Source organism: Phacochoerus africanus, chromosome 4, assembly GCF_016906955.1.
Source record: "Phacochoerus africanus isolate WHEZ1 chromosome 4, ROS_Pafr_v1, whole genome shotgun sequence".
NCBI classification, from domain to species: Eukaryota; Metazoa; Chordata; class Mammalia; order Artiodactyla; family Suidae; genus Phacochoerus; species Phacochoerus africanus.
In genome coordinates, this window is record NC_062547.1 from 31,550,803 (window position 1) to 31,567,080 (window position 16,278).

The 16,278-nt window shown below is 42.0% G+C and overlaps 1 protein-coding gene across 5 annotated transcripts in view; it reads left to right on the forward strand.

The window, feature by feature from the left end:
- The window catches only part of MPPED2 (metallophosphoesterase domain containing 2), a 182,687-nt gene that overhangs the window by 23,990 nt on the left and 142,419 nt on the right, over nucleotides 1-16,278 (forward strand). Inside the window, exon 1 of one of the 5 annotated variants that reach the window (XM_047776095.1) lies at nucleotides 13,341-13,517. The exons of the other annotated variants lie outside the window; for them this stretch is intronic. The gene's annotated coding sequence lies outside the window, so the exon portion shown is untranslated. Of the gene's footprint in view, nucleotides 1-13,340; nucleotides 13,518-16,278 lie in introns of those variants that run through there. 5 annotated transcript variants of the gene reach the window in all.

A 16,278-nucleotide genomic window follows, 5' to 3' on the forward strand; every position in this document is an offset into this window, starting at 1 on the left:
GGACCTCAGAGCTCCAGAAACCACTGCCATTTCCTACTCAGAGACTATGCATATTGGACAGCAGTTGCATTTTTGCTGGGATGGGAGAATTGAGACGTGTGCGGCCATATGCCGTGGGCTTGGATAGTGGCTCACATTCCAAACAAGTGAAATGATTTTCTGGCCCACTGCTTGTGCTGTGTTGAAATGAGCAAACCTATATGCTTCTAGGTCTTTTCTGCTTGGAGACATGAAGATGGAAGGTTGGCTGCTTCGGCACAATACATTTTACAAAGTTCGGTTTGAGGAGAGTTTTGAGACTTGACTGTGGTTGAATGTCAAGGGTACCTTCAGAGACGTTCTTAAAGGTTGCTCTGTGGAAATAGTCCCTCACCAAAAAGAAGTGGTGAGAATTTTCCGCAGAAAATTGCTCCTGTGAGCTATGATCGGTGTTGGCATCACTTGGGAGACCATCGAAGTATGTCTTCTTCATTAAGATAGAGAAACCCTGTGGCCACAAGTCACTCTGCGAGCAGCATTTCCAGCCACGTGCAATTTCCCTCTTGGAAAAAAAGCCCTGTGGCAGGTGTGAGGTATCCTATTAAAGTTCTTTACGTTAAAACTGCAGCTGGGCCCCAGTTAGCTTTGGCGATGGTCCTCCTTGCCTAGGGTGCTGCAGACCTAGCCATCAGTCAGACTCTAGCCAAATGTCTGGAATGTTGTGCAGTGGCTGGCAGCTGGGCCTTGGCTCAGTTGCTGGTGGGGAGCCAGAAGTACCTGTTAGATCTGAGAAAGCTGAGCAACACAGACAGTAAGCGAAGTCTTCCAGCTCGGTTGCTTTTCTGCGAAGTTCAGAGATGGCACTGAGTATCAGCTTTTGCATCCAGCTCTAACTGTTGAACTTCCTAATGAGAAAATGACCTAATAAAACTCAAGTTTGGGGTGGTGATTAAAACTAGGAGTTCCAGAATGCTCCAGACCCCAACTTACTAGACGGAGAAGCTCATGAAATACACATGGTGAGGACTCTGGCTAGTGAATATTTTTGTTGTAGCCGTCTGTAGCTCCCTGTAGAAATTACACATCTGTTGTCTACATACAGATGTGTGTGTATGTATATACCCACAGATAAATGAAGGTTTAAAACTAAGCATAAGTGAAAGTGCTTTCTGAACACTTCTTTAAAAAACAAATAAAACGGTGGACACTGTTTGCATGTGGGTTGAACACCTCAGCTAACGATTGCTAACATGGTTGACCTTGTTTTCTATTGAGGGCACCGGGAAGCCACATTATTAAGCGTCTTGGGTCAGCCCGGAGTTCACAGTTAACATCATTTTTCTTTCTGTGGAGATGAAAAGGTCTTCAGCCAGATTGTTTTCTTTTGGTTCCACACTGGGTGGGGGGGGGTAGCAGGATTTTTGCATGACTATGGCACTGCTCTATAAATAAGCAGATTCAGTCTTTTGTTTTAAGTGTAATCAGCAAGATTGCATTTGCATTGCTTGTAAGTGAATCACATAAGTGAAATTACATTGCCTGCATCTCATTTGGTATCATAAAATGTTATGGGATGCAGGCTGTTTTTCTCCAACTAAAGCGTCTTGAGTTGGTATTAGGGCACTTGCTTTCATTTTCCTTTGTGACCAAATTTGTTGCCTTCTACAGAGTGAGGGCTCATATTTTCACTTATGTTAGTTGCTGGAGAAATACTCTTTTGTGTTCTGTAGAATGAGCTAAGATATTGGTTCAGTAGGGGGTAAATGGGAGTTTTAAGACTCTCTCACATCGTGTAGCAAGTGATTGCTAATCACTTTCTGTCATTTGAGACAACTGCTTACTCAGAGTAAATGCCAGTCACTGTTGGTCGGAAGTGTAATGCAATCTAAAGCTTTTTAGGCAATTGGCCACAGAAAATGGTTTACAGAAAATAAAAACAAAAACTTCTGATAGTTGCCTTTTTTTTTTTTTTTTTTAGTGACGGTATAAAATACGTATCTTTATTGGTTCTTAGGGTATCCTTAAGGCAGATGCCTTAGAAGTCATTTTGAAGTTCCCCTGCTTATTTCCTTAAAAATAAATAATTTAACACAACAGTAATAATCACTGACTTCAAAAGTCAATAATTTCAGTGACAAATGAGAATGCCCTCTTTCTTAAAGCACATCCCCCTTCCACTGAGCTTTTCTTAATTCATGAATTTTTAAGGTGGACGTCGAGGCAAGGGTATGAATTCTTTGATAACCTAGAACACGGTGTGGTTATCCACAGAAACCTCTGACTTAACTGCATCACTGGTGAAACCCCACAAGGCAGCAGGTAGCTATAGCGCTGGTCATGCCTTTTGGTAAATGTGAAAATTGCTTTCAAAAAGAAAAGGTATGTCCCGTTATAGTGATATACCAACACAAGGAAATTGCTGTGTAAGGACTGATGGTTTTTGGTTATCTGGAAAGGTATTGTTCCTGTAGGTTAGGTCCTTGCCTCTTCGCAGAAAGAATTCAGAAATAAGACGGAAACTGAGAAAGAAAACTGAGGATCTATTTATGTGAGAAACACCTCTTAAGGCGAGGCGGGCAGAGAGGCAAGCAGCTGCCCTGCATCTTTTTGGCACATGGGTTATATGGGGCATCTAATTTTATGGGCGGGCTATTCACTGGGAAGGTGGGTCTTGGGTTTTATTCCTTAATTTTCATCTCAGCTTCATCTTCCCTAAGGGAGGAGGGATTTTTGCCGTGTTTTATTGGAAGTGTCACGGAGTTGGTGTATGATGGGTACTTCTTATCTGCATAGCTAATTTTATTATAATTTTATTATAATGAGCAACAGGTTACATCCGGACCTTAGAGATTGGCGCTCTTTTCCACCTTTCTTTGTCTGCCCCCGAGGCATGTATCTCCCCCAAAGCTCTGATTTCCTATCAGTCTGGAGGTTCTGGCTTTTCTTTATCCACCCATGGGCCCTGCATGATGTGTGGTTTCCTGCCATCTGGCCCCATGCACTCCCTCTCTGTTCATGCCTAACTATCTGCCTGCTGTAACAGTATTAGTAGGAAAAAATGGGAAGCATTAAATGTGATGAAGAGGAAGTTTAAATATCAGAGGGTACTTTTTTTTTCCTATCCAAAGAAAAGATGTACAAATGCTAAATCCAAAAGAAAAACTAACATTCTAGTTTACGTTTTTTTCAATAAGACTTTGAAGGAGATATGTGGTTTTGTGTTCTCATTATTTTAAAAATAACGTATCTAGGAAAAACATTTCATGTGGAAGGAGACGATTGAGTATGACTTCTTTTCAATTAGTAATTTTAAAAACATTTTTTATTTTATTTATTTTTTCCGCTGTACAGCAACAATTAGTACATTTTTAATTGAAGCATAACGTGCAGACCGAGAAGTGTGCAGATGAACCGTATTTGACTAAATGAAATTTTCACAAAGGGAACATGTTTGTGTGACCAGTATGGGATGTAGTTTTACAGACCATTTCTACAGACCAAAACAATATTCTAAAGTCCTAAGAATGTAAATATCATAATCTATGATAAACTTTTATTAATAAAAATTGTAGCAACCTTTGTTACTAGTGCTACGTGGTTGACAAAATGATACTTGTATGTGTTGGGATCCCAGTGGCCTCCCTAGGATTCCTCTGCAGCTGAATGATGCAGGGCTGAGTGTATGTGACTACTGTGACTTTTATTTAAACTGGTCTCCAAGGCATACTTTCCATCTGTAGTCACTTAAGATTTCCTGAAAGCTCCTATCTGTGATTTGATAATTCTCTGGATAATATTTCCAAATTGATGACCTTCTTGAGTTAAAATTTTTTTTTTAAGTCTGGCTTTAAAGATATCTTTATTTTCTATTCCATTCATCACCATTTTCTCGTTGAAAAAATTAACCATGCCTATCCTACTTCAAATGAGCAGCTGCACTTTGAAACTAGATCCTTCTTTTGGCTATAATTGTCCAAATGAGGAGGACTAGGTTGGCTAGCTATTTGAAAAGAATTGGTTGTGACTGTAAACCATCTTTATGCTTTCAGGTTTTTTTTCCCTCTTCAAATTTTAGTGTGTTCCCAGCTAGCAAAAAAAAAAAAAAAAAAGAAAGAAAAGAAGAAGAAAAAAAGTAAATAAGGAAGGAAAGAAAGAAGGACAGAAACAAAAGAAAGAGAAAAAAAGGGGGAAAGCAGTTTATACAGTACTTATAAGTAAGACACCTCTTACCCCGGGGATAGCTGATCTCTAGCTCTGGTGAAAAGAGAAAGATAAAGACTGCCTCGGAAAATCTAGCCTGAAAAAAACTATGGGGCTTAAAGTATGCCTATAAACTACTGACCCAAGATTTTCTTTTCTTTTTCATGAATTCACTAGAATAAATAAAATACTAATAAAATGCATACATACATATATACGTGTGTATGCCTTCTGTTTGATGTCATTATCATCTATCTATTCCTGCAATACCTACATTGTCGAGTAGAGTTCCAAAACCATTTCTTTAGGGGTTGTCTTTGGAGCCAGTTCATGGGTACATAAGGATAGAGTTCTGTTTTGCTCTATCATTACCAAAATCATCTTCTCATATCCTTGTTTATACCTTCCTGGAAAAGCCCTTAGGGTGCCCAACGAATAAAATTCATTAGTTTTCACCTTTGACTTTCTCACTCTGGCCACAGGGTGCTTTAGACTCACCAGGTTAAATGTTTTCTTTGATTGGACCTTTCTTGATCATTACTATGATGTGTTCACATATGTGTGTGTGTGTGTGTACATACATACATACACACACACATATATACATATATATATATATATATATATATATATATGGAACTTAGCAACTTATACTTGTCCAAAAGGACTGTCTACTAGAAAATTGATCCTATGTAAACAGGAAAAATGGTCTGTCAGCTTACAGACAAAGAATTGCACATTCTGTTTAGGTGACCAAGTTGGCTGGTTAGAGATGTTTACTGATTGGTTCCTGAACAAGTAGTCCCCCTCCCTTTTTTTTTTGTCTTTTGTCTTTTTGTTGTTGTTGTTGTTGTTGCTATTTCTTGGGCCGCTCCCGCGGCATATGGAGGTTCCCAGGCTAGGGGTTGAATCGGAGCTGTAGCCACCGGCCTACGCCAGAGCCACAGCAACGCAGGATCCGAGCCGCGTCTGCAACCTACACCACAGCTCACGGCAACGCCGGATCCTTAACCCACTGAGCAAGGGCAGGGACCGAACCCACAACCTCATGGTTCCTAGTCGGATTCCTTCACCACTGCGCCAGGACGGGAACTCCTATTTTTTCTTTTTTTTTTTTCCCCCCTCCCTTTTTAAAGAAACTAACAATCATAATAGACTATAGGGCTACATATGTGTGTTCAGTCTCCTAATAACTAAGGAGGAACACTTCCAAATGAACATGAATTATAGCTCTGTTTATTATACAGTTGTGAAAGCTAATAATTTGTCTTGACATAATAGCTGCTTTGAGTTATCAGGAGAGTCACAAATAAGTGAAAATATACATACATTTCCAAAAATATATTTGAATTCTTATATTTTGATCATACAAAATTATACATTATCTCCAACCAAAAGTTTGGACTGATACCTCTAGTCAAGATAGAAATATTCTAAAACTCATTTAACCTTATAATAGGAGGGCTAATACAGCTGTCTCAGGGTTTTGAAATGTATATGCTTATTGGGCATAGCCATCCTTTTATTCACTTACTAATTTATATATTTATTGAATTCATAATATGTTTTCAAGCTAGTAAATTGCCTGAGTCTGGGACTTTTTTTTTTGGCTTTTTTTTAAGGCTGCACCGGCAACAGGCAGGCATAAGGAGGCTCTCGGGCTTGGGGTCCAATCAGAGCTGAAGCTGCTGGTCTATGCCACAGCCATGACAATGTGGGATCTGAGTCAAATCTGCGACCTACACCACAGCTCACGGCAACACCACATCCTTAACCCACTGAGTGAAGCCGGGGATCGAACCTGTGTCCTCATGGATACTAGTCAGATTCATTTCTGCTGAGCTACATGGGAACTCCTGGGACTGTTTAACAAATTGAAATGATAACCTCGTAAATTTATCATGGGGGAAAATAGTTCAATGTAATGCCCACTGATCAGAATTTATCCTAGCTTAGTGTATAAAACTAACCCTCATTATTTTGTTTATTTTCCATCTGATGGCTTTCTTCTTATTATTTGTCTTACCTTGCTTGGTTAAACAGGGTTTTTTTTTTCGTTTTTTGTTTTTTAGTCTTTTTAGGACTGCACCCACAGCATATGGAGGTTCCCAGGCTAGGGGTCGAATTGGAGCTGCAGCTGCTTGCCTACACCACAGCCACAGCAATGTAGGATCCTAGCCGCATCTTCGACCTACACCACAGCTCAAGGCAGTGCCAGATTCTTAACCCATTGAGCGAGGCCAGGTATTGAATCTGTGTCTTCATGGATGCTAGCCAGATTTGTTTCTGCTGGGCCACGATGGGAACTCCAGTTGAACAGTTTTTTGAGGGAACCTTTTCCCCTCTCCTTCCGGACATCTTAGATCTTCTGGGCTTCAGGATAGACAGCCTAAGTTAGACCAAGGAAACCCATTAAAACGAGGCAAACCAGACAGGACAAGACAAAAATCAAACAGATGAAGAAGAAGAAGAAGAAAGAAACGATCTTTTGATCAGTACCCAATACTGCTGATTGCCTTACTACATTTTCTTATTTAATTCTTATTATAACCCTCAGAAGTAAGTAATGTTACTCCCATCTGGCAGATAAGAAAATCAAGGCTAAAAGAAGCTGCCCAGGGTGACCTGGGTTTCACAGTTGGAATGTGAAACATGTTTGCTTGAGTTTATGCATCATGCTAGCCTGTCAAGGAGGCAGTGGATTAAAGATTTGGAGTTTGACTGTTTTCCCTTCCAAAACAAAGCTCATGATAAAACCATGTGGAACTGAAGTCATGAAGAAACATGAAGTAAATACAATCCAGATCCACAACCATATTTTTGGAATAGTTCCACTGATGGAGGCTCTGTAGAGAAGCATGACCTAGGATGACTTTTTCGCTCAAATAAAAACACAGCTATGGAGAAATTCATTATTAGGAGGCTGGGAGATCCATGGAGAAAAGCATGTTGGAGTAAGACTCCAATGATGTAGGTTCTAGTTTCCTTGTCTGTAAAATGGAACCAATACTGGTTAGGGGAGATGGTCTCCAAGGAGCCTTGCATTTCAAGCATTCTAAGATTTTAGGCTGAAGTTAACTCAGAATTCCTTGTATTACCTCCTGGACTTTCCACTGAAAGGCTTCATAGATTGGAAGATAATGGCTGGAGAGACTTACAAATGGAAACATTATATTCAAAAACCATGGGATTCCAGAAAGAACACTCAAGACTGTTAACCCATTCAGTTGAACACCCAGAACTGAGTGTAAAAATCTAAGAAGGAAAGGATTTTCTCTACCTTAAAGTATGTCTCTACCTTTGGGAGATAGACATTTTCTCAAAGAACGCATTGATAGGGAAGTATAAAATAAAGATGTGGAGACTGGGCCTTTTACTGATTGAAATGATGAATTCGAGACTCCAAAGCAGTGTGTCAAAGATTTATTTCTGTCACTGGTCCATAGATACTCATTTAAGAATATATTAGTGGTTTGGAAGACTGTAGGTCTGTGAACTCTTAGTTTCAGAATGGCTGCTGACTCACACTTTGATATTGGACAGTCTCTCTGCCTTTCTTTTTTGTATGTAAGGTGTAGAGTAGATCCCCCAAACTGCTAAAACATCTATGAATCGGTGTATCTCCTGATAGCACGAAAGCCAGAGAGTGGCAGTATTGAGGTGGTGTCTGGAGTGAGGGGGAGTTGACTTGAGTGACTTGAGGTTTGGCTGAATGACTTCTTCAGAGCATCTGGACTCAGGCCATTCCTGTGGGGAGGAAGAAGAAAAGTCTGACATGAAAAAAATGATTTGTGGTTGAGTGAGAACAGTTTATCTTCTGGAATGAGTTAAATGGGTGATGATAATTCTGCTGTCGTAAACAATGGCATCTAGGAAGGTGGTAGAGGAGGCCATATAGTTTGGTCCAGCATTGCTGTGGAGTCCCAGAGACTCTGCACTTGAGGTGGGTGTGAGCTGCAGGTCTGGAAAGGACAAGAGGTCACATGACTCTGAGGAGCTGTGTCCTAGTGAACTAATGTCAGGGACACCAGGCTTAAGAGAAGGCAAATGTGGGGAATCTTCTAGCCCAAAGGTGTGGCAATAGATGGCAGATCTCTAGTGGATATTCTTAAGTTTGGGGGTAGAGTTTTTTTTATCCTTTTAGGGCCGCACCTGCAGCATATGGAAGTTCCCAGGCGAGGGGTCAAATCGGAGCTGCAGCTGGGGGCTGTGCCACAGCCATAGCAATGCTAGATCTGAACTACATCTGTGATCTATGCTACAACTCAAGGCAATGCCAGATACTTAACCCACTGAGGGAGGCCAAGAATTGAACCCCTATCCCCATAGATACCAGTCAGGTTCTTAACCTGCTGAGCCGCAACAGGAACTCCAGGGGGAAGAAATTTTAACATAGGAGCCCAGCCTTAAAGGAACAGAGTGGGGAGTCATGGATTGCATTCCCTGAAATTGTGGTAGGTCATGAAGGCTTGTGGCAGGAAGGAGGCAGAAGCCCATTTACTGAAACTCAAGTGGAAGGCAAAGCAGAGGGAGATACCAGAATGGCTTGTCCCTGAGCTGTTTGAGGTATGGATTAGGATTTTTCTGGATGCCATCTATGTTGGAGTTGATTAGGGTCAGCTCAGAAGCCTGGCCTGGGACTGAGCTGAGTGGTAAGCATGCCGTGACCATACCTTTGGGGAAAGAGCTTGCGTGGTTATTGGAAATTCACAAAGTGCCTGGAGGACTCTATGTTGGTTATGATGCCCCAGGACAAGCCAAGAAGTCTGGGAAGGGTGTGCTTTTTTTCCTCTAATTCTTAGTCTGCTTCATAAGGTTGAAAAAAAAAAAAAAGAAGAAGAAGAAGAAGAAGCAGTAGTCCTCAGTTTCTTAATCTCTAGGTCCATGATTTATAATCATTTACATTCATGAAATGGTCAGTGTAATCTAACTACCTGACAGCTTCCTCTGTGCGATATAAGCTTTTCTTGTCGGTAACACTGAAATCATTACAATGTAAGACAGACATGCCCTGGGCCAGAGATGGTCCTTGAAACTGACAGCACTTATGGCTTGAACCTAGCCAGAACCCAGATTGGGACTTGAACCCACATGCCAGGATTTGAACCCAGCCTAAACCCAGATTGGGATTAGAACCCAGTGGGACTTGAACCCATAGTTTTTAAATTAGAATCACTTATTCAGTGTCTGGACTTACTGAAGTTCAGGTTCTTTATGCCTCTGCTCAGAAAGAATTCAGTGAGAAACAAAAGGATAGGCAAGAAATAGATTTATTAAGATAGGATGCTTGTGAGAGATGCAGGCAGGCAGGGAGTCTCTGCCCAGAGGATTATGTGGGCTACAGTTTTATCATCCAAGGGGAGTCGGGGCGGGAAAAGACCACCTGTTCCTCTTTCTTTGAGTAGTAGCTCCTCCTTGGTATCCAGTAAGAGTATTTGACCCCATAAAGTCAGACTAGGACTGTCATGATTCTTATTTAAGTCATCAGAAGGGTGGTCCTTAAACTCCTGCCCTTGGTCTGAACCTGAATGCAGGCCTCACTCCATCCCCACCCGATGACCTTAGGCATAGCACGAGTCGCCACTTGTCAAGCAAACCTGCCTCATTCTGATAGCCCTCTTGAGTGATTCTTAACTTAACAGTATTCTCTCAGAGTTCCCTAGGCTTCCCTCTCTATCCTATGGTCCCTTATTGGGACTTCCACAACTACCTGTGTAACTATCCTACTCCATCCCTATCTCTTGGGGGTGTAAATGTACGTTTAATACTCAAAGAACCCTCGGAAGTGGCTACAGATCCCTCTTTCATGAGGCTTGACTCAGAGTTCAAACCTAGCTCGTCTCGTGACAAACCCATTGTTTCCCGTGAGGCCATCCTGATGTTTGACTTGAAGTACTTTCTTTCCTGTGTCTCAGTCTCGTTTTTAGCAAGAACAGTGGTGATTTGCAAAATTCCCTGTGGCTCCTATGCCAGTGTGCCTATAAATTCACAGAAAGAAATGCTGTCTTCTCTTTGCTTAAGCTTTAAGTGCTTCACAGAAAAATATGTGTGTGTTTTAACTGTAGGAAATGCAGACATAACTCACAAGTTGTTTCTTGAGACACACCATCCTTCCTACATTCGAAAGACATGGCATTAAACTTTGGATCTTATGGTGATGGTCGTGCATGAAATGCAGGTAGTGAGGAACACTAACAGTTGCGTTTTCCTTTTTTTTTTTTTTGACTTTTTTTTTGCCATTTCTTGGGCCGCTCTTGCAGCATATGGAGGTTCCCAGGCTAGGGGTTGAATCGGAGCTGTAGCCACCGGCCTACGCCAGAGCCACAGCAACGCGGGATCCGAGCCGCGTCTGCAGCCTACACCACAGCTCACAGCAACGCCAGATCCTTAACCCACTGAGCAAGGGCAGGGATCGAACCCACCACCTCATGGTTCCTAGTCGGATTTGTTAACCACTGCGCCACGACGAGAACTCCACAGTTGCGTTTTCTGACTTCAGTGTTTCCTTCTGTGACTGCGGGCAAACTCTACATTGTTTTTTCCTTCATAACCCTTGTCCTGTTTCTTTCTCTCTTTTTTTTTTCCCATGAAAGATGATATAATGAACATGGGTGGCTAGGACGGTGGAGGACATGATTTTATTTATCTTAGAGGAGTTGCTGTCATTTTTGCCCAGCACTTTGGGGCTCACGACTCACTGAACTCCTGGTCTCTTGGTATCTGGAGAGTAGGTCTCACTCACGGTGGGAAGTTACATGGCTGGCTCCCCAAATGGCCCAGTTCACGATCACAAGCAGGCCCCGTTGTTAGGGCTGTGTGTCTAGAAATCTTGCCTACACTTGACAGCTTAAAAGCCTTTGAGGGGAGTTCAGCAATGGGAAATGGTTAAGAAAATTATGACAAAACTAATGCATGAAATCTCCTGAAGCCAGTGAAAACATTTATAAAGAGTCTGCCGTAACGTGGAAAATGCTGACGTTAAAATGGTTTAAATGGAGCCCCCAAATCCAAGAATCTAACATTTTGAGTGCAGAATGACCCCAATTATGTTTTTTTTTTTTTTTTTGCCATTTCTTGGGCCGCTCCCGCGGCACATGGAGGTTCCCAGGCTAGGGGTCTAATTGGAGCTGTAGCCACTGGCCTACACCAGAGCCACAGCAACGCGGGATCCGAGCCGCATCTGCAACCTACACCACAGCTCACGGCAACGCCGGATCGTTAACCCACTGAGCAAGGGCAGGGATCGAACCCGCCACCTCATGGTTCCTAGTCGGATTCGTTAACCACTGTGCCACAACGGACACTCCTCAATTATGTTTTTTAAATGCGTAGGGAAAAAACAAAATGGAAAGACACCAAAATGTTGCTGGTAGCTACACGTGGGTAGATGAAGATAAGTTCATCTTTCTTTGCTTTTTATACATGTATTCTTAATTTTATTAATGTTATTTGTAACTTTAGTAAGCATATATTTTCTGAATAGGAGGGAAAAGGCTTTTTTACAGTAAAATAATAATGTCTTATATTTGGGGGAAGCTTGTCTTTGTGGTGATTCTGGTTTCTTGGATGATTCTTACTTGACTGAATTAACATATGACTTTGTGTAAAATATCACCTATTTGATGTGAGCACCGAGGTAACCTAAAAAACTTTTGGCACTTCTTCTTCTTCTTCTTCTTCTTCTTCTTCTTTTTAATAGCCATACCCACTGCCAGGGCTTAACTCTGAGCTGCCAGAGGTGCAGCCAAAGGTGCAGCAATGCTGGATCCTTTAACTCACTGTGCCAGGTCAGGAATCAAACCTGTGCCTGCCTCCCCAGTGACCCGAGCAGCTTCAGTCAGAGTTTTAGCCCACTGCGCCACAGAGGGAGTGCTAAGACTCGGCCCTTTTCATAGCATCGAGTGCATAATAATTTTAAGAGACAGTTGAATTATCACAAAATAGTATGCTCTTTCCCAGTTCGGGTGCAGACTGCATTATTTCTGTATATAAGGGGGTATTGGGACACTTCATTAAGGAGACTGTTGGGTTTTGTCATCCTAGTGAAATTAGGGCAACCCTGAGAAACTTGCAGACAGAAGTAACGACAAAACAATAATAATTATGGTAATTATTGGTCCTTTGCATTGTGCTCTCTGTGTTCTCATTACTTCCTCCAGCCTCTCTGTGAGGTAGGATTTTTTCCCCCTCATGTGAACATGAGAAAACTCAGGTATGAGTTCAGTAAATTGCTCAAAGCCCAAAGATCATCTGTTTGTATATTTAGCGTTTGAATCCATACTATTTGTCCCGAGAACTTATTATGCTCATAAAGGTTTATGGGGATTCATGTAAATTTCTTAGAAGAATTTATATCAAATCATTTTTTTTTCCTTTTAAACTAAGAGATGGATGCACATGATATTCGGACCCATAAAAACACTGACGAAAGATAGTACTTTATAAGTTTTAAGGTATTTTCTGCTGGACAATATCAAAGTGGACAAAACTCAAATTTCAAAAGTTTATTAGGTATTTAAAAGTAATACCTAGTATTTGAAACCTTCTGATCCAGAGAAAACTTGTATTGCTTCAATTTAACTTTGGATTTGAGTAGAAAAAATACTGGACCAGGAGGCAGTATAATAGTGAATAAGCCAGGAGTCACAGTCTCCCCTTGTAATTGACGCTTCACCATTTATAGCTTCTCTGACCTTAGGAAAATTATTTAACCTTATTAACTCAGTAGTTCTCATCTGTAAAATGGGATTGATAATACCTGCCCTGTAGAGTTCTTGCAGGGAATAAGTGAGGTAATGTTCATAAAAATCCTGGCATAGAGCCTGATACCTGGCAAATGGTGTTCATTGATGGGAGCCATATTTTTGTTACTCAGAGTTGGGAAGCCTGGAACCTGGATCCAGTTCTGCTGCTAACATTGGCTGTGGGCAAGCCCCTCAACCCATCTGGATCTTAAGCCCCAGTGGCAATAACATCACTGGGCTTTTTCCCTGTAAGATGAGGATGAAATCAGGTGATATATGAAGCAGCTTTTTGGGAAAGTATGAAGGGTTGTGCCAGTGTAACAACTTAAAGATGAAGGGAGCTGTAATCAGATCAGAAGGGGCAAAGTAGTTGACCTGACTTGAGTTCAGGTTGTAACTGGAACTTTCCCCCAGGAGTCCAGTTTGCAGAGAACAAGTTGAGTGAGTTATACTCAGTCTTCTGTGAAAAAAAGCTTTAACCCAGAAGCCCAGCAGCACTCTTCACAGATACGCCTGCCTTGTGACCTCTCATCAAGGAAAGGCCAGCCCCGAACTGGACCTCGTGAGAAGCCTTATCATCGCATCTTTTCCCAGGTGAGGGCTATGCCTTTGGTTATTAAGGAACTTCCTGACAGGCCCAGCCAAAGTTTACTCTTTCACTCGAGAGTGAAAAAGAAGAACAAAAGAACTCATTTCTTCAGCCTAGCAAGCTGGGAAAGCATTGAGGGTCGATGTGTATGAGCTTTTCATAGCCCCCCAGATCAGTTTTATAAAAATTATCTCTGTGCTAAATGGCCAGCAGGGCCCAGAGAAGGTTTGCTTTGACAAACACATCAAAATGCCTGGCTGTTCTTCCACCCCTGCCCAGCTGTGGGTCCTGTAGCAAAGCTTTAAGAGTCAGGACAAAGAGAAATTATATTCTAGTCCTGCCACACTTACTGAAACAGCTTCATTGGCGTTCCTGTCATGGCGCAGTGGTTAACGAATCTGACTAGGAACCACTGAGGCTGCAGGTTCAATCCCTGACCTTGCTCAGTGGGTTAAGGATCTGGCGTTGCCGTGAGCTGTGGTATAGGTCGCAGATGCGGCTTGGATCCTGCATTGCTGTGGCTCTGGCGTAGGCCAGCGGCTACAGCTCTGATTAGACCCCTGGCCTGGGAACCTCCATATGCCGCGGGAGCGGCCCTAGAAAAGGCAAAAAGACAAAAAAAAAAAGAAAGAAACAGTTTCATGATTCTTACTGTGTTTCCCAGTACAGTGACGACATGCTATACCATGGCAAGAAAGACAATTATTTCTTTGGACTCCGAAGCTAACTTGTAGTTGGGGTTATAAATGCTTTGTGTGACTTTCTTGGGCCACCACTCACTCTAGCTTCCAGCAGGAATCATGTTGTCTGTACAGACCAGCACCAGCTCCAGTGTTAATCAATTTAGTCTGTCAGCCAAGAGTACTTTCCTGCAATGGACATTTGGAGGCATCATCTTTTAAAATATCAAGCCTTTAGCACTGCCTTGAAATCAGATCTGAAGGCGTGATTGGGACTAGCATCTTCTCATTATTATTGTTGTGGTTATAGTTGTTCTTTTAAAGAGCAGTTGATCTGGGAGTGAGACGGGGACTGGTCGGAACTTAACGTGCCCACTTGGCCGCCCCTCCCTAAAACATGATTTAACAACAGGCAGTGAGCCAGAGAATTTTCAAGGCTAACTTTCTCACGTGGAAGAGGAAAATTATTGCAATGCCCTTTAGCTAAGTACACTCACTTCAGCCTTTATGGATGGCAGTGGTCACGTGGTCACCTCTCCATGAGGAAGAGAGCTTGAAACAATCACACAGCAGACTCTCCAGAGACTGGGGGTGGGATAGTATCTGATAGTAGGGCACAGGCAGTACCTGTAAGGTTTTTTTTTCCTTCTTCTTCTTCTTCTTTTTTTTTAAAGGCAAAGGTTTTTTGAGGAAATTATCTTCTTGTCAGAAAACTAAAGTGGCCTAACCTCCTTTTCATCTTATCCATCATTTTTCTAACAGAGATAACTGACATGCCTGAGTCTTAGCAGACTGGTAGAGTACTGCAGTGGGCAATTTTGCAGAAGGTACACTTCAGATAACAGCCCTCTACTGTGTAGCATTGGGATGGATCTATATAGGCTTGAGAAAGAGCAAACAGAATTGTGCACACAAGGAGGATGAAGACTTTCTGGTAAACATTTGGAAAGTGTTGACACAGACTGGAGAATGACCTGACGTTTATTCCCCTATCCAAAGTATCCAGGAAAGTTGGAGTTCCCGTTGTGGCTCAGCAGAAATGAATCTGACTAGTATCCACGAGGATGCAGATTCGATCCCTGGCCTCGCTCAGTGGGTTAAGGATCTGGCATGGCTGTGAGCTGTGGTGTTGGTTACAGGTGCGGCTTGGATCGTGCATTGCTGTGGCTGTGGCCTAGGCCAGTGGCTACAGCTCTGATTCAACCCCTAGCCGGGAATTTCCATATGCTGCAGATTTTCCCCTAAAAAAAAAAAAAAAAGCCAAGGTATCCAGGAAAGTCACTGATTTGCAATAGAACAGGGTAATTTTATATGTGAATGATCATGAGACCAATAAAAGCATGTAGACTATAACCAGGCACTGAAAGAAATTGGATCTGGCCAGGATAAGAACCAGGGTATAATTGGATCTGTGTGTTGTTTCCATGGGTGTATAGGAGAGCGTCTGTGTGTTTGCACTGAATGTAAGCTAATTGTTAAAGCATGTTGTATAAAGGTTGGCCTCTATAAAATGTGGTCTGTACTTTGGGCTCAGTCATTCTTGGCTTGTACCTTTTGTTGTTTCTATAAAGATTAGGATAAAATAACCACTTGTTCCTGGTGGGCACCCATACAGGGTGAGTATTCATTAACTGTAGTCATGATGATTTGTTGTCCGGATTTTGTGAATACTGGAATCTGGATAATGCATTCTGACTTGACTTAACAATCCTTCTACCACAGTGAAGTAGAGAGGTGCAAGCTTTAACAATTTTAGGAAAATTCAGGTTACCTTATAAATGTAGTATACACCAGGGAATTACCCTCCATATAAACTTGGCATTCTGACTCACCCTTCTCACCTTCTTACCAATCTCCCTCTTTTTTTTTTTTGGTCGTGCCTGTGGTATGCAGAAGTTCCTGGGCCAGGGATGGAACATGCGCCACAGCAGAGACCTGAGCCACAGGAATGACAACACCATGTCCTTAACTGCTAGGCCACTGGGAACTCCCTCTCTTTCTCTTTTTTAAATAGTGTTCTCTTAATATTGAATGACATTACCCTAGCTCTCTGCTTGGTGAACTCCTACTGCCCTATCAAGGCCCA